This window comes from Hordeum vulgare, chromosome 4H (assembly GCF_904849725.1).
Source record: "Hordeum vulgare subsp. vulgare chromosome 4H, MorexV3_pseudomolecules_assembly, whole genome shotgun sequence".
Taxonomy (NCBI): domain Eukaryota; kingdom Viridiplantae; phylum Streptophyta; class Magnoliopsida; order Poales; family Poaceae; genus Hordeum; species Hordeum vulgare.
In genome coordinates this window covers 415,372,799-415,399,831 of record NC_058521.1, presented here as the reverse complement: position 1 = coordinate 415,399,831, position 27,033 = coordinate 415,372,799, and positions in this window count along the sequence as shown.

Genomic DNA, 27,033 nt, shown 5'->3' with positions numbered 1-27,033 from the left:
AATCTTCGGATATTTAATTTCATTTCATCGTGATATAATCTTGGAATATTTAATTCCATTTAATCATGATGTAATATTCAGATATTTAATTTCATTTAATCGTGGTTGTAGGTTATGGACGAAATGTCACACCTTTTACAGGGACATCACGATGCCCACCACCGTTGCCACCTTTTCTTAAACCCGAATCACGAAAATCCTCCTCAGACCTTTAGGCTTCGAACTGTAAAGAACAGATGGACAATACAAAATTGTTTCCTTCAAGACCTTCAGGCTTATGGACTCCTTGGTTTTGCTAACCTTGCAACTCGTCCAGGCACTTTCATTTCTGACACATTGCTTTTGACATCCCTCGTTGACCGATGGATACTTGCAACCCACACCTTTCACTTTCATTGTGGAGAGCTTGCACCTATGCTCAAATATGTGTCAGTGATCACATATCTACCAATTAGAGGTGAGCGATTGGTACCTTCACGAGTTTATGTAACTTGGCCAAAAGATGTCTTAGTCTGTCTTGGGCTTACAATGTCCGTATCAGGTCGTTCTCGTCCGCCTCGGGGCGTCCCACTCAATTGGCTTTTTACTAACTTTCAAGAGTTATCTAGCTACGCTGATCTTGATACGAGGAAGAGACACTTCTTTGCATATTTGTTGTGGCTATTTGGTTTGATGTTTCCGAATTCTCATGATGAGGTAGTTCTCTCTGGTCTCATCTACTTTGCCGCGAATATAGTGGATGAACCATTACCCGCGGATCAAAAATACATCTTTGGTCTGTTATCCTTTCTCACACATATAGAGGGTTGTGTGGTGCCACTCAAAAATCTTCATTCACAGCTAAAGCTCCATTACTTTGTGTCTCGTATGCGTTTTTCTAGAATTGTGGTCATGGGAATACTTACCTATAGGTCGACCTCAGATAGTCGTCCTAGTAACCTCGTACAACAATGGTGAGGGTGTTGTAACTATGTCCAACCGGTGGACGCTCGGTCGGAAAAAAATGGTCTCCAAAATTGCGAGAAGTTGTTACCCCATACACCTTGATCACTTGAGATTCTTGACGACTCACTAATCACATGGAACCCGTGGACTGAGCTGCACATTAACATGGTATTTGGTTCGCAACGCATCCGGTGGGCAGGTTGATGAGCACCATGTCAAAGTGGATGAACTCTATGTGGTAGTTCTCGCAGGTGCCGAAGGTGATGGGAAGGCATACCTACCCCAGGGGAATAGTGGAGGCATTGCTGACATCACAAAAAGGCATGGTGGGCATCAAACGCTCGTAGGGCACTTGGAGTGTATCAAAGTTCTCCACACACAGGATGTTGAGCCCTGCCCCACCGTTGATGAGTGTCTTGGTGATGGGCACATTGCTTATAGTGGGGGCGCACAGCAGGGGGACGACACCCATGGTCTTCGTGGTCTTGGGGTGATCAATGACGTCGAAGGGGATGGGGAGCTTGGACCACTTGGGGCGACTGGCGGAACCGAGCTCCTGGAGGGCCTCGTTCACCTCATGAGAAAACTGCTTGAAGTGGCGGTTGGAGGGGGAGCCTGGGCTCCGCCCAGGATGGAGGCCACCCAACGGGGCTCCTGGTATACCCCGACATTCTCAGCGAGAGGGGAGCTATTGGCACGTTGTGGGCCGAGGTTGTCCTGAGGGCATGCTAGCCGCTGCTGGTCCTGCCAGCCCTGGCGGTTTCTGCCACTAGCACCACTGTTGTCATCCAGTGCCCATCCCTCCCGCCGCCATCGCGCCCCCTTGAGACCCGCCCCTTCCGGTTGTTAGGGCGGTCGGTGCATCCGCCGCAAAGCTGCGTGAGCTCGTAGCATTTCTCGATGCCGTGGGAGTTCATGCCATGGTAGGCATAGAAAGGTCTTTTAGGCGCTTCGTCGCGGTCGTGCCCGCGCTTTTGCTCGGGCTCTGCCGCGAGCACGACAAGGCCCTTGCACTTCGGGTCCTTGACCTTGGTCTTTGTCGCGCCGGGCTCAATACCTGGTCCGTCGCATTGGAAGATCCGCCCTTACCCGGCCTTGGCGCAGCGGTCGGCGAGGATGAAGAGTTCTGCGGTGGAGTCGAGCTCATCCTTGATGGAGAGCTTCTCACACATCTTCACGCCATTCACGCCGTTGTGGAAGGCGGATACGAGTGCGACATCCGAGGCCCTTGGGATCTTGTTGCATACCTGGCTGAAGCGATGTATGAACTTGCGGAGGGACTTGTCAGGGCGCTGGTGCATGGCCTGTAGGTTATTGAGCGTGAGGGGTGATCGCTCGTGTCATTGAAGTTGGCGACGAACTTCTTTCATAGGTCCTCCCACAAAGAGATGGATGCCTCGGGGAGGTTGAGGAGCCATGTGCATGCAACATCCTTGAGGGCCATGGTGAACTAGTTCGCCATGACCCGGTCATCCCCCCTCGCGGCCTGAATGCTAATGGAGTAAAGCAAGAAGAATTCCGTGGGGTTGGTGCTGTCGTCATAGCAAGGAGGGAGCTCTGGCTTGAACTTGTCGGGCCACACCACGTGGAACAGATCGGGGGGGGGGGGCAAGGTAGCCCTCGATGGTGGGGACGCCTCCGTTGAGAGCCGCAAGGACCTGGTGCCCCGCAGCGACGACATCCCAAAGAATGCGGTCCTCGTGGTTGTGCGCCCTTTCATGGCCCACACACACGCGTCCTGGGGCGTGTGGTGGATGATGTGGCAGCTCTTTCCATCGGCCACGTGTGCCACCAACCCGCGAGGCAGATCCGCCATGCGGGTCGGAGGAGGAAGAGGCAAAGCTTCATGCTCGGCTTGGTCGGCTCGCGGCGGTGGAGGAGCATGGACCGGGAGGGCGCCTGACCATCGTGGCCTGGAGGACTGTGCGCGGCATCGACGAGCGCTACCTCTTGAGCTTGCGTTGGTTTTCCCTTGAAGAGGAAAGGGTGATGCAGCGAGGTAGATAAGTATTTCCCTCAGTTTGTTGAGAACCAAGGTATCAATCCAGTAGGAGGAACAAGCAAGGCCCCAATAGTAGTACCTACACAAATAATCAAACTCTTGCATGCAACGCTATAAAGGGGTTGTCAATCCCTTCATAGTTATTTGAAAGGATGAGATATGATAGAGATAGATATAAAAGATTGCAGAAAAAGGTAAATAAATTGCAGCAAAGTATTTTTGGTATTTTTAGTTTATAGATCTGAAAATATAATATGGAAAATAGACCCGGGGGCATAGGTTTCACTAGAGGCTTCTCTCATAAAGGAAAATAATACGGTGGGTGAACAAATTACTGTCGAGCAATTGATAGGAAAACAAATAATTATGAAGATATCTAAGGCAATGATTATGCATATAGGCATCACGTCCGTGTCAAGTGGACCGAAACGATTCTCCATCTACTACTATTACTCCACACATCAAACGACTCTTGCCTGCATCTAGAGTATTAAGTTCATGCAGAACAAAGTAATGCATTAAGTAAGATAGAGCGGGTAGGGCCCCGAAGCTTGCAAACTCGGGGACCGGCACGCTCTACGAGCCCCCAGCGCCCGACGCATGTGGCCTTGAGGATGCACCGGGTTGGATGGTCTTCTGGGCGATGGCGATCAGCCCCATGATCTGGTCCGCCCAGGCGTCGAAGCCCCTTGGTGTCAGTCATTGGCGAAGCATCTCTTTTGCCATCCGCAACACGTCGTGTGCGCTGAGGTCTCCCAAGTTGATGCGGCGCACTGTGGGTGCCTGGGCCGCCGCCGAGCCACCATGTGCCTGGGTGGCACGGGTGGCCTCCACGATGGAGACGATGTTGATGACCAGGTACGAGCCGCCTGGTACCGTGATGCCGGCATGCGAGCTTCGAGCCATTGTGACGTGGCGGTCGGAGACCAGCTCGATGAGGCTCGTAGAAGCCGGTTGGTCGCCGGCCATCGGTGCAGCGGCCTGGGAAGGAGGAAGCTAGGAGAAGACCTTCACACCCCCCTACTTGGCGCTCCAAATGTCGGATTCCGGGCTCCGCAAAACCCTAAGGATTCGAACACATGAGCGTGTACGACGATCTCTCCCGGCTTGACCTTACCTAGTCCGCTACTCGATGGAAACGGCGAAGGACTCACTCGATGGTGACATGAACACAAAACACAATAGTTTGCCCAGGTTCGAGCCGCTGCGAAGCGTAAAACCCTACTTCTTCTTTTGGTGGATTGCCTCTCGTGAAGGTTAGTGAATGAACTAGTACACACCTCTCGAGCCTCCGGAGGCCAAGTGGCTAGGTGTGTTGCCCTACGGTTGGAATGAACTCTCCTTCATCGGCCCTTGGTTTGAATGAACCCCCTTTCTCAAGTATCATGCCCTCTCTGTTCATAGTGGAGGCCCGTGTCCTCTTCCCTTATCGTTGGTGGCAAGGGATCCCACAACGGCCAGTTTCGGTGGGGGACAAGGGAACATGATTCCCTTGTCAAAAGTGGTCTTCGCGTGCAAAGTAGCTACCAGCGCCGCAGAGGTGGGCGCAGCAATGACGCTCGTCCTGCCGGCGGGCGGTCGTGGTCTTGTTGCACCGGAAGGGAAACCTTTGGAAGATTCCTTTCGAGCCCTGGTATGCTTCCACGTCCTTTGCACTAAAGGGGAAACCGTCCCATCCTGCCATCTACTGCTCGCCCGTCCTTCCCTGGCGTCACCCTTGACTCGTGAGGCCCGACCTTGCCTCGAAATATCCGCCGCTCCGGAGGGGTCCCGAGGAGCCCCCCTACGGGTCTTGATGTGGCTCTTCCTCGCGAGGCTTGGCCCCTCGCGAGGGCCTTGTCCAGGGTGGTGCTGTTCCAGTCGATCTTGTGTTGTTGAAGTGGGCCAACCCTGGGCCGGAGGCAGGCAGGTGTGGGTACCCCCATTCCCAGAACGCCGACAATTTTCATCTTTGAAACTCAACCCATAAGTAGCCCTTATGATGGATTCATAAGGTGGTTTGATTATCTTTCTAGGTAAGTGTTCCATCCCTTTCTTTATAGGAAATTGGAACCTTATGTTTCCCTCTTTCATATCAATAATTGCATCTATAGTTCGTAGGAAAGGTCTTCCAAGTATTATTGGACAAGTAGGATTATGATCAATATCAAGCACAATGAAATCTACACGCACAAAATCTTTATTTGCAATAGTGAGAACACTCTTGAATATTAGTGAGACCAAGTGCATCACTAAGGGATTTAGGTAGTATTGAAACACTAGCACCAAGGTCACACAAAGCATTGCATTCATATTTATTTATCTTTATTTTGGTAGTAGGTTCCCAATCATCATGCAGTTTTCTAGGAATAGAAACTTCAAGTTCAAGTTCCTCATCATAAGATTTTATCATTGCTTCCACTATATGATTAGTGAAAGCCTTGTTTTTCTCATAAGCATTGGGTGAGCTAATAATGGTTTGTAACAAGGAAATACATTCTACTAAAGAACAATTTTCATAATTAAAATCCTTGTAATCCAAGATAGGGGCACATCTCTAGTTAACGTTTTGACCTCTCTAAACCCAGTTTTTTAGTTTTATCATTAGAATCATCACCCTCCAAGCAAATGGGACGCTCTCTAGCTAAAGTTGACTCATCTCCAACCCCTTTATCATTTATATTCAGAGAAGTAAATGAAGATTCAATAGGAGAAGTGCCAATCATTTTAAGATCTTCATCATGATTATTAATAGGGAGAGATTCTGGTTTAGCGGCCATCCTATTTGCTTGTCAGAGGTCTTTCCTAACAACTCTTCGGTTTTAGAAAATTGTGATTTTAGATTAGACACTTCTGTATTGAGTTCGTAAAGTCGATTACTAATAGCGTCGAGCAAAGTTGAATGTTCCCTAATTTTAGAGGCAAGTAATTCATTATGCTCATATTGTGAAGTCATGAAAGTTTTCATAGAGCTATCATTTCCAACATTCTTTGGTAATAAGAGATATTGTGGAATCTATCTTGGGACATGGTGACCAAGCAAGAAAAGTGACAAGCGGGACAACTAAACTAGAGCGAAAAGATGCAAAATAGTGACAAGCAAAGGTACATATTTTTCAATTTTCATTTTTTTTGAAGCAAGCAAAATATAACAGCAAATAAAAAGAATAACAAGTGAATGATAATTTGTGTGAACTTACTTGAAAGTTGGTGATGATATTCCCCGAGAACGGCGCCAGAAATCCTTCCTAATACTTGAGATCTGCGTTGGGTTTTCCATGAAGAGGAGCGCGTAATTGCAACACAATACGGGTAAGTATTTCCCTCACTTAAGAAACCATGGTTTATAGAACCAATTGGAATATCAGTTCTCAACCTTGTTCAAAAGCTCCGCACAAAAGAATAAACAACTTGCACCCAACGCGGGCAAGAGGGTTGTTAATCCACTTGATCTCGTTATTTGAAAGCAAATGAGATGTGTAGATAATTGTAGAGAACTGTAAATTGCAAAATGATATAAAATACAAATAATAACAGCGAGGAAACTATAAGTTTTCTTAATACGTAAGTGAATAGACCCGCGGGGCATATTGTTCTCTAGTGGCATCTCTCATGAAAGCAACATATGGTGGGTAAACAATTTTTTGTTGGGCAATTGACAGAAAAGTGGATAGTTATGCGAAATTTACAGCAATTATCATGTGTATATAGGCATCATGTCCATAAGAAAATAGACCAACTCCTACTAGTATTACTCCACTTCAAGAGTGCTTTTATGCTTGCCTCTCTACATATTAAGTTCATGACAAACAGTGTAATGCATGGAGAACGATGACATGATGTAGAAATGGTAAACTCATGCAATATGAATAAACCCCGTCGTTTTATCCTTAGTGGCAGCAACACAAAGATGCAACTTGTCCCCTTCTGTCAGTGGGATATAGAAACTCGTCAGGTTGAATCGACTACTACGCACCCCTCTCACTTAAGAAATACCAAACTACTTGGCTAAAGCAATTCAATAGATCAAAGAGAATTATGAAACTATGATGATCATGCAAATAAGAATCATAATAATTTCAGAGAAGACTCAAGTACTTTTCATGAGTAATTTGAACATAAACCCACAATTCATCGGATCCCAACAAACGCACCATACAAAAGAATTACATTGGATAGATCAAAGTGAAGATGCGATGATCATTGCATTGAAGATCAAGAGAGAGCCATCTAGATACTAACCACGGAGCCGTAGGTCTATGATGAACTACTCACACATCATCACGAGGGCGGTAATGTTGACGAAGAGGCCCTCTGTGATCGATCCCCCCTCCAACAGAGTGCTAGAATGGACCTCCAGATGGGATCACCGTGGAAGAGATACTTGTGGTGGCGGAAAAAGTGTTTCTCTCTGCTATTTAGGGTTTTTGGAATATATGTGAATTTATAGGCGAGAGATTGGAGGAAGTGGGCCCACGAGGGAGGGACAAGCCATAAGGGTGCGCTTACCCCCTGGCCACGCCCTGTTGGCTTGTGCCTCCTTCGTGTGGCTTCCGGCCTCCTCCCGAAGCTTCCAGGCATTATTTTGGTCCAGAAAAAACATAAAAAATTCGGTGCAATTTGACTTTGTTTGGTACAGTAAACATGAAAAGTAAAAATCACGTACAAAACAACATCTGGCACTGGCACTAGGTCAATTGATTAGTGCCAAAAATTAATATAAATTGATAAATTATGACCCAAAAAGTATCCTAGGATGATAATATATCAGCATGGAACAATAAAAAATTATAGATACGTTGGAGATGTATCACAAATCGATGATCTGGGGTATCGTCGCCACCATGTCTTTTGTTGTCATACCTGGTCATCCTATATTTGTTTCCCAATACGAAGCATCAAGATGAGCAACTTCCGTAAGGAAAATGAGAAGTCAAAGCGATAATCCCGAATGGAAAAACAATGAAAACCACGACAAATGAAAGAAAACAACATAATTATACATAACATCATACATCATACATGGACATACTGCATCATGGATAATACTACTCTACTATATGCATACAACCATACATCAAATTCATACTCATCTTCTTGTGGTTGCGGGCATCGCACTGGGTGTCTGAAGGTAGTGCTGGTATCACTACTGGAGTCAGGGAATTTTCCATCAGCCAGTTATTTGCCGTGTGCTGGGTGATGGCAAAGAGCCTCTTTGCCATCATCTTACAAAGAACAGACGGAAAAGTAATGGATGTTGGCAAAGATCCTGTTTGCCATTAGCCATTCATTTGCCGTTTGCCAGCAGACGACAGAGAAGGTGCAGGTAGACGACAAAGGGATGGATGTTGGCAAAGAACATGGTTGCCATCAGGCAACCCTTTGTCGTCTGCCAATGGATGGCACAAAAGGTGAAGGCATAGGGCAAAGGGGACGGCCGGCGCCAACCGCACCCTGCCCCACCCCAACCCACCCCTTTGTCGTCTGCCTCCACACCTTTGTCGTCCGCCTGCAGATGGCAAAGGGTACGCCCCATAACGGTCACCGGCACCCACCCCCACTCTCTCTCCCACTCTCTCCACCCGACGCGCACCCGCATCTCTCTCTCGCCCCTGCCCACCCCGAGCGCCGCCGCCGCACCACTGCAGCCGCCCCGGCCTCCCACTCCACCCCAAATTTGGCCACCCCTCGCCGGCCCTCCTCCCTGAGCTGCTCCCCCACCCCACCCCACCCCTCCTCCCCCATGTCGACGCCCCTGCCATGTTGACGCCCCAACTGCCTCCTGCCGCCGCCCGCCGCCTGTAAGTCAAACTTCTTCATGTTTGCCCAAGTTTGTCAAATTAGTTTTATTAGAATTTTTGTCTATATGCAAATATCCAGCTATTTGCATAATTGTCATCCTTTATTAGAATCATATCTATGATGGTATATCTATATGCAAACACGGGTTGTGATGGTTTAATTATTTTTCTACAAGTGGGCTAATTATGCAAGCTGTTGGTTTCTTTCTAAAAATAAAAAGAAACTGCGGCCGTTCGTACACATAGTCATGGCTTTAGAAAAATGGTGCTGCCAAACTAGGCCTAAGTAGTTTAGTTTAGTTGGTAGTTTAGTTTTGTTTAGAAGGAGGAGAAGAGGAGAAGAGGAGGAGAACAGGAAGAACAAGAGGAGAAGAAGATGAGGAGGAGAAGCAGAATAAGAAGAAGAAGAGGAGAAGAGGAGAAGAAAGAGGAAAAATTAAAAGAAGAAGAAGAAGATGATGATGATGATGAAGAATAAGAAGAATAAGAAGAATAAGAAGAAGAAAGAAGAGAAGAAGAAAACAAGAAGAGGAGAAGGAAAGAAGAAGAAGAAGAAGAAGAAGAAGAAGGAGAAGAAGAAGGAGAAGAAGGGGAAGGAGGAGGAGGAGGAGAAGAAGTAGAAGGATAATAATAATAATAATAATAATAATAATAATAATAATAATAATAAGAATAAGAAGAAGAAGAAGGATAAGAAGAAGAAGAAGAAGAAGAAGAAGAAGAAGAAGAAGAAGAAGAGGAAGAAGAAGCAGTAGAAGAAGAAACGGAACAACAACAAGAAGAAGAAAAGGAAGAAGAGGAAAAAAAGAAGAGGAGGAAGAAGAAAACAACACACTAACACCTCGACATAATGCCTCGACACGACCGCCGACACCCCGGCACGATGCCCCTGCACGACATCCCGACGACACTCCGACACGAAACTTCATGCAACTGTTAATACGCCGCCCCCGACGCCACTCACCAGGAGAATGCTCGGAGAGGAGAGGAGAGGCGGGGAAGAGAGGTGTCCGGAACCAGAAGAGTTGGCGTGATGACCCTCCGACCGTGCATTGCCATACCTGAGGGAGCCGGGGACGAGCAAGTTAGGTTGTTCCTCAACATTGATTGAACCCTAAATGACATCTATATAGGTCATATATTTTTTGATTTTATTAATGAACATAAAATATTTGTATTGATCGGGTGGATTTACATGTGCAGTTGTCTCGTCGCTGCGACGTCTGCTATTCAAAGACCTCCCCGTGCGTTCGACAAGCTCCGCCCTTGCGTTCGTGGGTGAGTACAAATGAAATCTCCTCCTCGCCCCTTAATTTGCTCTGGGTCGGTCTTCGGATGAAACTTGCTAGATATAGGTACATTAAATTGTGAGTATGCGTGACCAGTATGCGTCTCCCGTTCGAAAGGGTTACATTTATAAATATGCATGCATTTGCATATATTTATAACTGTGATTCTTCCGAATTGTCCAACGTTATCCATGGACAGCCCGAGTATGTGTAGATTGGGTTCGTTTTCCCATATGCTTTGTTCAGATCTGATGCATAATTTCGTCAATGCCTCCCTGTTGTTCTCCGAATGCACATCCTCTCTGTTTATTGCCGAGACATGTATCACGAGAACAGCGGGGAGTTGCTACCGAAATTTTTTGTTGGATCCGGAGCAGAACATGGGAAAACGAACCCAATCTACACATACTCGGGTGGGATTAGGACCTATCTTTACCTATTAGCGTGTAGGTTGCATGGACGTAATAAAACTGGCGAACTTGATTAATTGATGAATATATATGCTGAATTTTTTATATAGTTATTTTTTGTGTGGTTATTAGCTAGGAAAGATGAGTGATTGTGCATGGATGTACACTGGTCACCCTAGTGAGAAAGAGATGACAAAATAATGGTTTCTAAAAACCAAGGACTTTGTGAAAGCCGCATTTGCAAATGGCCAGGAAACAAACTGGTGCCCATGTCCACAGTGCGACAACTATAAAAAGAGGACATAGGCTATAATGATTAAACACCTGGAGAGGAGGGGTTTAAAGCCTAATTATACAGTGTGGACATTTCATGGTGAGTCTATACAACGCACCAGAGCTGAGGTGGTTCATCGTCGCACCGCCGAGCATGGTACCGGGATCGAAGACATGGTGCAAGACTTTGATGATGCTCGTGATTCGGATGATGAGATGGAGGAATCTACAAAGGCCTTCTATGAGTTGTTGGAGTCTTCAAAACGTCCTCTCCACGAGCACACTTAGCTTTGTCAGCTGGATGCCATTGCACAAGTAATGGCTCTGAAGGCTCAGTTCAACTTGGGAAAAGAATGCTACAACACGATGATGACACTATTTGGACGCTTCTACCGAAAGGGCCCTGTCATGGGTGCAAACCTGTACCAGTCAGATAAAATACTTCGTGTACTTAAGATGCCCTATGAGAAGATAGATGCATGTGAGAAAGGGTGTGTCTTATTTAGGAAGGAGTATGCACACTTGGACTATTGTCCCAATTGCAAGTCTTGTAGGTATCTTGTGGTAGACAACGGTATGGGTGAGAAGAGGCAGACCAAAATCGCAGTTAATGTTCTTCGGTATATGCCAATCATACCAAGGCTTAAACGTATTTTCATGGTCGAAGAGACACCCAGAGAGATGACATGGGACAAATTGGGAAAAAAAATCGAACTAGATGCGGATGGGAATAAGATGGCGGTACACACATCGGATGGGGAAGCATGGAAAGATTTCGACGGATTACATCAGGATAAAGCGGTAGATCCAAGGAATCCTCGAGTGTGCGTCTCCACGGATGGGTTCAATCCCTTCGGCATGACAACAACCCAATACAAAAGTTGGTCTGTATTTGTCATTCCACTCAATCTCCCCCCGGGAAGATTATGCAAAGAAAGAACATATTCCCAACATTGATAATTCCAGGGCCCAACTATCCGGGGAAGAATATGAATGTGTACATGCAACCGCTTAAGGATGAATTCCAAGAAGCTTGGGATAATAGGGTCAAGACATACGATGTCACCAGAAAAGAAAACTTCAAAACACATGTGTCATACATGTACTCGATGCATGAATTGCCGGCGTATGCACTATTCTCTGGATGGTGTGTGCATGGAAGGTTCTCGTGCCCCTTGTGCAAGGCATCTCTTCAATTTCATTGGTTGCATGCGGGTGGGAAGTATTCTTTCTTTGATTTGCATAGACAGTTCCTGGATCCTCACCACCAGTTCAGAAAAGACAAGAAGAACTTTACCAAAGGTAAAGTTTTCAAAACCTTGGCACCACCTGCGTTGACAGGCCAACAGATCTTGGATCATTTAAATGCCCTCAAGCCCGATCCAGAGCATCCAGGGTATTTCAAGGGGTATAATTCAGAACACGCCTGGACTCACAAGCCATGCTTGTGGGATCGACCTTACTTCCAAGACCTCCTTCTTCCACACAACATCGACATGATGCACACTGAAAAGAATATGGGAGAGGCCATGTATGGTACATTGTTTGGCATAGATGGGAAGACAAAGGATAATTCTAAGGCTAGAGTTGATCAAGAGACAGTATGTCATAGACCATTAAAAACATGCGAGAAGGCAAAGGAAAGCAGAAGTGGTCGAAGCCAAAGGTCTGGATCAATCTTGGAAGGCCAGCTATGAGGGAAATTATCTTGTGGGTCAAAATGCACTTGAAGTTCCCCGATGGGTATGCAGCGAATCTAAAGAGGAGAGCGAGTATTGAAAAAATAAATATATTTGGTCTCAAGAGTCATGATTGTCACATATGGCTCGATCGGGTAATGCTGGTGATGTTACATGGCTTTATTCCTGGGGATGAATGGCTAGTACTGGTGGAGCTGAGCTATTTCTTCAGTGTTCTTTGTGCGAAAGAACTGTCGCCTGGCGTGGTAGATGAAATGGAGACTAGAAGGACTCATGAACATATAGGGCTAGTCGAAATCAATCCAAGCACCCATTTAGATGTTCTCGATGTCTATATTACGACTCAACAAGTGACCCAAGTTTTCTATCCGCCGTAGGCATGCCAAACAGATAAGAATCTTAATGGTTGGTATGTTGTTTATGAAGTGTCGCCATGTGTTAGACCACCTCCCCCAGATGAAGAGGATTATGAACCTCACATTAACATAGACACATATGACTTAGAATTCTTCCAAGAAACACGTCTTTCCAAGAAATGTTTCAAGATCCGCCGTGCTTCACCCCAGAACATCGAAGTAGACAGTGGCGGTGAATCTGACTTCACCCGTGAGCCGGAACCAGCAGACCCGGAACTAGAAGAGATTACTGTTGCGGATGACCTGTCAATGCTTGAATGATTACAGAAAGGCCTTCCACAAGTTCATGTCGTTGAACCCGATGAGCACGTCATTCATGACGACACGCATGATAGTGATGATGATTATGCATTTATTGATCCAGACTATTATTCATTTGTATGCATCCAAACTTAAATTATATATGTACATATTATTATTCATGTAAGGTATTCAATTTTTTATGTTGTACTAATTTATTTGACTCTTTATCATGGTAGGTGTTGAAAGATGGTGGGCACGGGTCCAGATCGCTCGGCGGGTTCTTCTTCGTCGGTGGCCCGCGTGAGGGGTGGTACTTCCATTCCATCCCTATCTCTTCGTAGAGCCTTGGCGGACAATCTGAGGACACCACCCGCAGGTGCTTCTTCGTCGGTGGCGTTGCCCACTATGAGAGGAGGTTGGGAAGGGAAGAAGAGGAAAGGTACATGATGTGACTGTGGGAGTGGTAGGCGGACTGCTACGTCGCCCTCGCCACCACCACCAGCTCATTCACCGGAGCACAGGACTACTATGGTGGACCCATTTGCGGTGGATGCTACGGGGACTCTAGTCCATGAGCCTCGGGTCGATGGGCATTCAACCCATGAGACTCCAGTCGAGGAGCCTCGGGTCGACGGGCATTCGGCCCATGAGAATATGGTTCCTGAGGCTACGTCCCAAGAGACTCCCGCCACGGAGGCTACAACTAACGAGGAGACGTACGGATGGGGTACCTGGCCGGATTGGACCGAGGGGCCGGGTGGCCATTCTGTTGGTGGCAGGGATGAGTCTACGGATAGTGAGGGCGACATGGTGGAACGGGTCGGCGTGTACAAGCATGGTAGTACACGTCTCCCGGTCGTACCGGTGACCCGCGAGCAGATGCCGGTGATTAAGCCCGAAAGGGAGAGGTAAGTGCATTTACTCTTTTTTTACCTTTAGCCTTCAAGTTTCTTAAAATATGTCATAATGTAGGAGTTGGATACACCCCCTTTGAGTCCGCAAGCCGAACACCATCCTTGGTGTGCTTTGCTGGACAAATTTCCCGGGTTTGTCACGTTGCCCGGTGAGGGTCGGGTTCCTACACTAGGATTTACCTAGGAGCACTACCAAGCTGCGCAGGCCCCGCCGGAGGAGATTATAGATGGTGTCTTGTGCCACACGAGGGCCGAGATGGTGATCAACACCTTGTGGGTAAATTCTCCTTTTAAACAATCTAAAATTAACAATATAGCTAATTATTGTACTAATCGGTGTTGTCTCGTTTGATTGCAGATCTTCTACAGGTGTGAGGAGAGATATCAGGAGGCGACGGCCAATGTTCTCGATGCCGAGTGCAGGCGCCTATTACAGAACTTGCACCACGAAGGCTCGGCCACAGGCTATTCGAGACTACTACGCCATGCGTGGTGTTAAGAAGCAGAAGAAGGAGTGCCGCAGAAAGTATCTGAAGAAGGAGCAGTACATGAAGGTAAACACCTATTCTTAAGGCCTTGTACGTAGTTTTCTTGATTTGATTCACAGGCGTCGCGCTCAAAATTATTTTTACCAACTTATAGGTGCCCCCGAGATGGTGTGCGGATAAGATGGATTGTTGGGAGGCGTTGGTGGATGAGTGGTGCACAGGCAACTGGCGAGCCGTCCACGACAATGCAAAGGACCGGTGTGCCCAAATGGTTGGTGTGCCACACCATCGAGGCAGCGCCAACTTAATTCAGTTCGGACGGAACTGGGTATGTGGTTTGCTTCCTTATTCATGCAATTAATTCTTCATGCTAGCTTGAGCCCTTTACTAATACTTTGTTCCTCTGTTTTAGGTGCATCACAATAAGACAGAGGTGCCAAAGTTGTACGACCTTTATGGCATGGCCCATACTTCATCCTACAAGAAGGCCAAGGCATTCTCTGAGTCTGACTTGGATCATCCAGAGAAGTTCACCAACATCTCCTCCCACCACAAGCTCATGAAATACAGGGACATGGGGAAGGCTAGGAAACGGGAGGACTTTAACCCAAGCCTGGAACCTTTGGATCCAGAGCTGGTGATGATATCTGGTGGCGGGAGTCCCCATGGCTCGATAACCATTGGAGATGGGATAATACGTTGTCCACTCACTCCCTTGGAGATCAAGGCGCGCCAGTCGAGCTCCTCTCCTGAGATAACACCGCGTCCACGGCCAGTCGATCTCGCCATCGAGGTTAGTTGTACGGACTCATAAAACTTTCATCCATTTCATTGTGTGTGTGGCCACCGATCATTACAGTGGTAACAAGGAATGGTGTTGGAGTCTACTCTTTAGAAAGAGAGAGTGACAAACCAGACTGCTCTTCAGGCTGCTCTCGAGGAAAGGGACCGGACCACGACTCTGTTGTTGGAGGAGGAGAGGGCCCGGAATTGTACCTCGCCATGTATGAGGTTCTTGTGGTAAGTTGCTTTTTCACATTAGCCAAATCATACATGTAATGTCTGTTTCATTACTAACTAATACGACCGACTCTTCAAAACCAAATGTGCAGTCTATGTGTGAGAAGACCGGTCAACCCCCTCCGCCGGTGCTCGTCTTTTCTGCGGTTGGGACGGTGAGTTTCATTTCAATGGTCATTATAAACCAGTATTAACATTTGAGTGTCATCGTGCTAACGACACATTGCAAAATATCTTTTCTGCAGAATAACTCCTGAGCGGCATTGCACGACCCTTCTCCGTGGCAAGTGTCTCCAAACGCAACCGGCCCAAGCAACCCTCATGATTCTCCTAGATGACCACAACAGTAAGTTTTCTCTAGTTCATTTATGACATAATTAGCTAATTTAGCTCCAAAATGACGTAATTAGCTAATTTAGGTTCAAGAAAGACATAATTAGCTAATTTACCTCCAAAATGACATAGTTAGCTACTTTAGCTCCAAAATGACATAATTAGCTTGGTTAAATAAAAAAACATCATAAGAACATTGGTTAGCTCATAACTTAGGGTATCTTTATCCTAAATGACATAATAAGCTCAAAATAAGAAAAGTATTGTAATCATCCTCTTCCTCTCCTTCTTCTTCTTCGTCGTCTTCTCCTCCTCCTCATCCTCCTTCTTCTTATCCTTCTTCTTCTTCTCCTCCTCCTCCTCCTCCTCCTCCTTCTTCTTCTTCTTCTTCTTCTTCTCCTTCTCATGCTCTATCTTCTCCTCTTTCTTCTTCTCCTGACCTTTTTACCCAACAAAGACATAATTAGCTATTTTAGCTCCAAAATGACATAATTAGCTAATTTAGCTCCAAAATGATATAATTAGCTAATTTAGCTCCAAAATGAGATAATTAGCTTAGTTACGTAAAAAACATCACAAGAACCTTGGTTAGCTCATAACTTAGCGTATCTTCCTCCTAAATGACATAATAATCTCAAAATGGCATAAGAACCTTGGTAAGCTCATAAATGTTATATACTTAGCTTGTTTTCCTCTAAAATGACATAATTAGCTTAGTTAGGTCAAAAATGGCATAAGAACATTTGTTACATCATAAATGTGAGATAGTTAGCTTATTTTCATCCAAAATAACATAATTAGCTTAGTTAGGTCAAAAATGGCATAATAACCTTGGCTAGCTCAAAAAGGTCATATACTTTGCTTATTTTTCTCCAAAATGACATAATAAGCTCAAAAATGTCATATATTGTTCTTCTTCTTCTAACTTTCTTATTACCATTTTGTAGATTAGATTTACTACATGGAAGCTAGCATTGATGGAGTGCTTTAGTTTTGTTTTCATTTGAGTTGATGAACAATGTGAAACTATATGTATGTATATATGGATGAACAGTGTAAAACTTTGTATGTTGGTTCTTTCGATCTATGTGGTGTGATTGATGAACAAATGGCATTGATGAACTTTATATGTATATCACATATGTGCTGTGAACTATATATATGTGTTGTGAACTATATATCATATATGTGTTGTGAACTATATATAAGTGTTGTGAAATAACATAAAACAAACAAAACAGTGACAATATGGGCTCTTTGCCGTATGCCAGCTGATGGCAAAGGCCTTTGCCATCAGCTGCCAGACGGCAAAGGGGCCACGTGGCAGACATCTGTGCAAACTGGGGCAACACGCGGCTGGCCCATATGGGTATTTTGCCATCTTGTGCCCCGGTAAGTAGATGACAAAGGTTTTAAAGAAGGCAGACGATAAAGGTTTTAAAGAAGGCAGACGACAAAGGTTTTAAAGAAGGCAGATGGCATAGGTTTTAAAAAATTAGACGACAAAGAGCTTAAAGAAGGCAGACGACAAAGACCTTGAAGAAGGTAGACGACAAATACTCCGTTAGCCACCTAACGGAGTAGTAGCCTGTCGGCTGTCGTCTAAACACCTTTGTTGTCTTCTTGCACCTCTGGCTGACAGCAACCTCCTTTGCCATCCGCTTTGTCCAGGCAGACGGCAAAGAAGGGCCTCTACCGACGACAGTAGTCACAGAAGTTTTGTCGACATGAGGCTGATGGCAAAGGCCTTTGCCGACAGTGGAACACCCCTTTGCCGTATGCTTTGACAGATGGTAAATAAGTTGTTTCGTGTAGTGTATCTCCTTGTACTATCACTCAGACACAAAATTGATAACGTTAACCGATACCTCCGGGGCAAAGGAAACACAGCGACACTGACAGGATGGCTCTCCCTCAGGGTCTATAGTAGGATGACTATGAAGCATAGGGGCAGCTGGAGTAGCAAGGAATAAAGTCCACTTGGCGGAAGACTCATGAGGAGTTACAGTCAAGGTATGTGAGTTACTCTAGGTGGATGTAAGTGTAATTGGTGAACGTGTAGGGATAGGGACTATAGGGGCGAGTAATGTATAGTAAAGAGAAGGTGGAGAAAACGCATACCGAGTGGTTGCAAGTGCCTATCGAGTGCGGTTCAGCTCCATGGATAGGTTGTGGATCAGGAGATATCCAGCCGTTATGTACCGAGACATATGACTGGCTGAACAATCACACTTTGGATGAACGACCAGAAAGTGGACTCATCCTATGTCGAACATGGATGGTAGAAGAAGAAACCTAGGTGAGTCTGCATCTCAATCTCGTTGTATCGCAAGTCAGTGAATGTCTCAAATGCAGCAAACTGGAGCACCCGGTCAAGCGTAGATGTCGTTCCGCGCTTGGTTGAGCGAGTATAGGTGCCTACCAAGGTGATGTCGTACACACTGACTGCAAGCTTCTCTCGGTAAACCTGGAACACATGATCGTCACCGTCAGGGTAGAGTCGGTGCCAAACTTTGTGAAGCAGGTGTTGGAAAGTAGTAGGTGTCGTCTTTGGCTAATACGCGTATGGAACCGGTGCCATATACAATCACCACATTAGTTGGTTAGCCATAAAAAATGATATGCATGCAATTGACAACCAAATGCAGAAGCATCATCACAAGTATTAACTACCGCTTTCTAATACGTCATCTATCTAGCGTTTCTTACAGTCGGCGCGACTCTGATACCAAGCGTTGTGGCACCCGACTTAGAGCAAATGGTTTACCTTTCATTGCCAGCCTAGATATCAAGTCTTCTCGCAATAGACAACAACTTGGTACAGAAAATGGCTGCTTTATTGATCTCATGCACACACAAAGGTTCAAACATTACATGATAAGAGAGGACAAGCGGAACACACGATGCGGCTGCACTTATGTACATTAGTAGTAGACTAATTAGGGGCCTCAGTGTAAAGGAAAGCAACTACGCGAGAGTGGAACAACGAAGTAGTGGAACTCCACTCCACAGGGACACTACTTGAACATGGCCCTAGATTGCGTCAAACCAATCAACTTCAAGACCTTGCACAACTTCTTCTGCATCCAGCACGATAATCCAAGTGAGTACTTTGGATGTACTCGCTAGCTCACAACAAACAAAGAAAATAGGAAAAACAATAAAAAGGCATTTAACAGGTTAATACATGGGTATGAACATGATAATGTTATACATGATGTGCATGTGGATATGATGACGGTCCCTCAGACCAACTTACCATCTCGGGGTTACCATGTAACCACCGTCAACAACTTACCATCGCGATCATCAACTGACCACCCTATGCCATCTTAGACTTATTAAGTGTGCTGGTTATTTATTATGGTTTACCCACATTGCGATCTACCACGAACGGTGTCCATATCCGAGGGCGCAGCTATCTATCGAGTATACACTCTGCAGAGGTTAGCACACTATACCCACACCAGATAACTCATGGCCTCATGCTCCCATTTGGGTGTACCAACGACTTCCCGACAAAACCAATCTATTGCATGAAACTCTCCTGGCTACTCCGACAAACTCCCCTTTGGGCTATTCCATGGGTGGCCGTGATGTCAACTCGTGACATATGCCACCTTTGTGGCTGCCACTATCGTGGCCAAACAAACTCGCCCAAACGGGGACATCGGTATTGTACAACAACGGGCACACAAGGTTATGCCTCCTACTGGTCCAGGGTAGCACAAGTGCACAATCTTCCCTAGTTGGAGGCACCGGCAAGAGGCATGACAATAGATTGCATTAGGTCCTCCCATCCATGCATGTGTGGTTGCACTGGTGAGCTCGATTTTGTGGCACCATGACTCGATCAACAACTTGTTCATGTTGAATTATCATTAGATTTAACTTGAAAGTAAAATGATTCAAGTCATAGTGTGAAGTGTGGTGCACGGATCACAATGATAATGCATCCATATTAATCACGATGATATGAATGTATGCAACTAATGCATCAATTTCGTAATGACATGGATCATGAACTCTATATGACTAGCATACAAGTATGACATGAAGTGGATGGATTACATCAAGTATAATACAATGAGCCATTTCATAATTATGCATAACAAATGATTTATCATTCAAATGAACCATTATCATTGCAATGTCATCCTTGAAAATGAATGTTGTAGCTTGCCTTAGTTCAAAGGAGTGTCACAATACTCATGTTACTCTCCAAGGCAATTAGTTTCTTCTAAAAAATAATATAAATGTGATGACCCACAAGTATAGGGGGTCAATCGTAGTCCTTTAGATAAGTAAGAGTGTCGAACCCAACGAGAAGCAGAAGGAAATGACAAGCGGTTTTCAGAAAGGTAATTTCTGCAAGCACTGAAATAGCGGTAACAAGTTGTTTGATACCAAGTTAATTGTAACAAGTGACAAGTAGCAATAGTGAAAATAGGTGTAGCAAGGTTGCCCAATCCTTTTGTGGCAAAGGACAGGCCCAAACAGGTTCTTATAATAGGCAAAGCATTCTTGAGGGCGCACGGGAATTTCATCTAGTCAGTTTCGTCATGTTGGTTTAATTCACGTTCGGTATTTTGATATTTTGATATGTGGGTGGACCAATGCTTGGGTGTTGTTCTTACTTGAACAAGCCTCCCACTTATGATTAACCCTCCCACAAGCATCCACAACTATGAGAAAAGTATTAAGAATAAATTCTAACCATAGCATTAAACATAGGGATCCAAATCAGCCCGTTACAAATAGTGCATTTACTGGGGTTTAAGTTTCTGTCAATCTCGCAACCCACCCTCTAATTACTACTCCACAATGCATTCCCTTAGGCCCAAAATATGGTGAAGTGTTATGTAGTCGACATTCACATACCACCACTAATAGGATCGAAAGTATGTCTAGAGGGGGTGATTAGACTACTTCACAAGATATTTTTTTTGACTTTTCCCAATTCTATTTGAGAAACAGCTATGACAGTTATAGCAGGTCAAGCACACCCTACACATGCAATTCTAATAGTATAGCAGCGGAAAGTAAAACATGCAAGTGTAAAGTAGAGGAGTAAGGTAGGGAGATCAAACACATGAGGTTGAGACAACGATTTTTGGCATGGTTCCGGTAGGTGGCGCTATCGTACGTCCATGTTAGTGGGGACTTCAACCCATAGAGGGTAACGACTGCGAGAGTCCATGGAGGGTCCACAAAGAAGCGGCCTTGTCTATTCCACCATGGCTTCTATCCACGAAGGACTAGAATTACTCTTGATAGATCTTCACGAAGTAGGCGATCTCCTTGCCCTTACAAACATCTTTGTTAAACTCCACAACACGAAGTAGGAGGCTCCCAAGCGACACCTAACCAATGTAGGACGCACCACCCTCCAAAAGGTAATAGATGTGGTAGATCAATGAACTCCTTTCTCTTGTGCTTCTAAAGATAGTCTCCTCAACAAAAATCACTCTCTCATAGAATATGCATCGGTATGAGAGGTTGATTTGGTGGAAAGCAGTTTGGGGAGGCTAGAGATCAAGTTTCAAAATGATAGGATTGGAATCTCTTGGTCTCAACACATGAGTAGGTGGTTCTCTCTCAGAAGATGGATATGGCAGTGAAGTGTGTGTTTTCAGTGCTTCTCCCACGAATGAGAGGTGGGTGAAGGGGTATATATAGGCAGCAGCCAAAATCAAACCGTTACACACAAAAGGGCAAACTCGGTGACACCGAAGTTGACAACTCGGTGGTACCGATTAGCAGTAAAGTGTGAACTTTTCAATCTCGGTGAGACCGATATATGAAACTCGGTGGCACCCAAAAGGTGACTAACAATCATATGGCCAAACTCGGTGGCACCGATACTCAAACACGAAAATTCTGATTTTGTGTATCTTGGCAACAAAATGTTGGTCACACTGAACTCGATAGCACCGACTTGGTTTTGGTTTCACCGATTTGGTGGGAATGGCTAGGGTTTCTGTCTGAGGTCAAACTCGGTGGGTCCGATATGGGAATGTTGGTGACATCGAATTTGTGTGTGGATCTTGACAGAGTGGATATGTGGGAAAATGACTCAGTGTTTTGGTGGCTAACTTTGAGCATTTGAGCAATCAGTTCATTTTAGTACCTCACCCCCTTTTAATAGTATTGGCTTTCCTATGGACTCAAAAGTGATTTATCACAAATATAAAATGAAGAGTCTTCTAGCTTGAAGCTTGAGCCAACATTATTCCTTTCTTGCATCCAGGGGCATCTCCACATAAACCTTAAGCCATAGCATCTTTTTAAATTTTTCTGAAATATACTTGGAAAACATATTAGTCCAATGGTGCGTATGTTGTGATCAATTATCAAAACCACCCTAAGGAGCAATTTTTCTTTCAATCTACCCTTTTTGGTAATTCATGACAACATATAGATGAAAGCTTCGACAACAGATATAATAAATGATTAGTATCGACGCTTTGAGAAGTATGTGAAAAGCAAGAGCTCCCCCTAAATTTTTGCATTATTTAAAATTTGCGTTTGAATGCAAATGCACAATCAATTAGGATCATGGGTTACTCTTCCATGTCACATACATCTTGGTGGTGCGTAAACAAAATAGGAATGAATAGAAATACACATGGCACCAACAAAGATAAGTGAGTGATCATCACAAGGATAGCTAAAAGATAATAATGTAGGATTACACAAGATAAAGATAATGATCACACACAGGATAAATTCATCAAAAATACCAAAGTTTTTAAAACCACAAGAGAGCAAATAAAGTCAAAATCTCTTTCTCACGTGAAGTCTATGATCTATACATTTCTCCCCCTTTGGCAACGAGTTACCAAAAAGTTCAAAAGGTATATAACTACTCATCTCTCTAGGCAGCTAATGACGGAGTTGACAGAAGAGCGTCTCAAGGCTTCTGTTGAATGTCCTGGAGCTGGAGGAGTTGATACTGAAGGAGCTTGAGCTGGAGCTGGTGCTAAAGGTGCTGAAGGTCCTGAAGCTTGTACTGAAGATGTCTGTCTTGTCTCCTGAGCAGTTACAACAACTGACCTAGGCCGAGTGCAAAACTCAGTAGTAGTGGGAGGAGGAGACTATTACTCCTCATCATCTTCTTCATATTCATCTTCATCTTCTGAGGGTGGGATCTCCACTGAGTCAACTTCATGTTGAAGTTGTTTGACTATAGTTGTCAACTCAGAAACCTTCACATCCATGTCATTAAACTTGGTTTCCACGACTCTCTCTAGGCTTTTCTGGCTTAGTAGTATCTCCTGAATGTTCTTCTCCATGCCTTGGACCGTGCTAACTAGAAATTCCATTTTCTCAGCCTGAGTTCTGAGCTGTGGAACTGGAGGTGGCCTATTTCTAGCAGCCTCAACTTTTGCTGCCTCTGTTGCCAGTCTTGCTGCAACTGAGTTGTGATCATTTTCATCCATTACCACTTCATTGTCTTCAAACTCTGGCTGAAGAGGTATATGGGGACAATCAAGTAGTTATGCATGCTTTCCTAGCTTGGCATTGATAAGCATCTGCATGTAAGGATCATATCCTCATGATCTCTTCTGATCCGCAACAGTCCTCTGGATAGTTTCTACTATCAAATCCATCACTCTGAATCTGGTATGGGTGTCTAGCAGGTGCAGCAGGTTGATGAAATGTCCTCTAATCATCTTTTCATCTCCTGAATTAGGCATCAGGGTGTATCTCAGAATAGTGTTCGTTGTAGGAATGCCTGACTCCGTAACAGCACACCTTCCCTTGCAACGGCACCAGAAGAATGCTGCTAGCACTCTCCGGCAATCGAAACTAGAAGAATGTTGTTGATGGCCCACCAGCGCGTGCGATCGTAGCAGTTTTCGAGGGTAGAGTATTCGACCCAAATTTGTTGATTCGCCAAACAGGAGGTGAGGGAATACTCTCAAGTATTAGCAGCTGAATATGTCAGATTCAACCACACCTGAAAGATTAGTATGTGCAAGCAAAGTAGTAACAACAAAGTAGCGAGTAACGGCAGTGGCAAGGAACAACCGTAGTGACAGCAGTAGCAAGTAGCAACAGTAGCAAGCGACAATATTAGCAAGAGTAGCAGCAGAGCAAGACAAGTAACAGCAGCAAAGCAAGACAAGTAACAGCAGCAGTAGGACAAACTCATAGGCAATGGGTCGGTGATTTGTTTGGATGATATTCATCATGCAACAGTTATAACACGGAAATATATGTGGCTAGCTCCCGTTCGTCAATGTGATGTAGGCATGCATTCCGTGTGTCGTCATGCGTGCTTAGGGAAAAGAACTTCAATGACATCTATTGTCCATCCCTCCCGTGGCAGCGGGGTCCAAAAGGAAACTACGGGATATTAAGGTTCTCCTTTCAATAAAGAACCGTACCAACGCATTAGCACTTGGTGAACACATGAACTCCTCAAACTATGGTCATCACCGGGAGTGGTTCCGGTTATTTTCACTCCGGGGTTGCCGGATCATAACACATAGTAGGTAACTACAACTTGCAAGATCGGATCTAAAACACACATATATTGGTGACAACATAATAATTTCAGATCTGAAATCATGGCACTCGGGCCCTAGTGACAAGCATTAAGCATGGCAAAGTAGTAGCAACATCAATCTCAGAACATAGTGGATACTAGGGATCAATCCCCATCAAAACTAACTCGATTACATGATAGATCTCGCTCGTCCTACTCATCATCGACCAGCGAGCCTACGAATAGATTACTCACGAACGACGTAGAGCTTCATGGAATTGGCGAGGGAAGAAGGTTGATGATGATGATGGCGACGATTTCCCCTCTCCGGAGCCCAAGACGGACTCCAGATCTGCCCTCTAGATGAAGAACAGGTTGTGGAAGCGCCTCCATATCGCAAACGCGACGAAATCTTCTCTTTTTATTTTTTCTGGGATGAAAGTGAACTTATGGACCTGAGGTTGGGGGCGACAGAGCTGTGTGGGCCCCACAAGCTTGCCCACCGCCACCAGGGGGGTAGCGGAGGCAGGGCTTGTGGCCCACTAGCCCACCCCCTCAGGTGGATCTTGGCGCATATATTTTTTATATATTCCAAAAATGCTCCCCGTAAATTTTCAGGACGTTTGGAGAACTTTGATTTCTGCACAAAAACAACACCAAGGCCATTGTGCTGAAAACAACGTCAGTCCAGGTTAGTTCCATTCAAATCATGCAAATTAGAGTCCAAAACAAGGGCAAAAGAGTTTAGAAAAGTAGATACGATGGAGACGTATCAACTCCCCCAAGCTTGAAACCTTGCTTGTCCTCAAGCAACTCAGTTGACAAACTGAGAGAGAAAGATAAACTTTGACAAACTCTGTTTGATCTTGCTGTTGCAACTATGTCTGACTCATAACCAGAATTTCAGCAAGATCACAAGTTAACCACATAAGCAAATGACACAAAGGTCTCACGGTAGACTAATATCAATGGCATAATCAGCTAATGAGCAAATAATAATGAGTTTCAAATACCAACACTTCAATCAAAACAAGCATGAAGCAATATGAATAGGTGGTATCTGGCTAGCTCTTTCTGAGATCGCAAAACATAAATGCAGAGCACTTTCAAAGATCAAGGGCTGACTAAACATTATAATTCATAGCAAGGAAGATCCAGTCATAGTCGTACTCAATATCAATCAAAAGCAAAGCATAAAAATGACAGAGGTGGTCTCTAATTGGTGCTTATAAAAGAGGAGGATGACTCAACAGGAAAATAAATAGACATGCCCTTCGCAGAGGGAAGCATTGATTTGCAGAGGTGCCAGAGCTCAAGCTTTGAAAACAGAGATAATAATTTTTGGTGGCATGCTTTCATTGTCAACGCAATGACCAAGAGTTCTCAATATCTTCCATGCTACTCATGCTATAGGCGGTTCCCAAACAGAAAAGTAAAGTTTTAACTCCCCCACCACCAATCAATCACACTCCACGGCTAGCCGAATCCTCGAGTACCGTCCATACTAACATCAATCCGGGGGGAGTCTTGTTTTACAGTTATGTTTTCGATTTAAGCATGGAACTGGGAATTCCAATTACCGACCCCTTTCTCGTGAGTGATAGTGAATAAACACATGTCGAGGATAACACTCCTAGCATGGAAGATACCAATAGCTTCCTGGCACCACATGAGCGGTTCGGGCATGCAAAACATATTATTTCTTGAAGGTTTAGAGAGTGGCACATGCAAATTTACTTGGAACGGCGGGTAGATACCGCAAATAGGTAGGTATGGTGGACTCTAATGGAAAAACTTTTGGGTTTATGGAAGTGGATGCACAAGCAGTATTCCGCTTAGTACTAGTGAAGGCTAGCAAAAGACTGGGAAGCGACCAACTAGAGAGCGACAACAGTCATCAAGATGCAATGAGTTTGACTAACATTGAATGTAAGCATGAACAAGATATAAATCACCATGAATACGAACATCATAGAGGCTTTGTTTTTTTTTCAACTACATGCATGAACATGCGCCAAGTCAAGCCACTTGAAACATTCAAAGGAGAATACCATCCTATCATACTACATCATAGTCATCTCAAAATCTATGTTGGCATTCAAGACAAACCATTATAAACTCTAAGCTAAATAAGCATGGCATCAGAAACTATGATCTCTAAGTTGTCATTGCAAACATGGTTCTCTCACAACAAATCTGGGTCGAAAAGCTAGTCATATTTACAAAAACAAAATAGATAGAGTTCATACCAGCTTTTCAGTCTCAGTCACTTCATCATATATCATTATTATTGACTTTCATTTGCACGATCGAACGATGTGAACGATAATAAGCGCATTGGACTAAGCTGAATCTGCACGCAAACACAAAGGAGAAGACAAAGTAATATGGCTCTTTGAAAGCTAAACAGGTAAGCATGTAAGAACCACTAAACATTGAAACCAATATCTTCTACCTTGACCCAAAGAAAAAAGAAAACTATTCACACGGGAAAGCTCCCAACAAGCAAAAGAAGAAAGAAAAATATTTTTGGGTTTTCTCAAAAGGACACAAAACAAGAAAGCAAGAAAACGAAAATAAACTAGCATGGATAATAAAGTGGCAAAGTGTAAACACCGGCTAACAAAGTGAAAGCATAAGCATGAATGTAAAGTCGGTGAGAACACGTACTCCCCCAAGCTTAGGCTTTTGGCCTAGCTTTGTATACTCCCATGGATGGTCCTGGC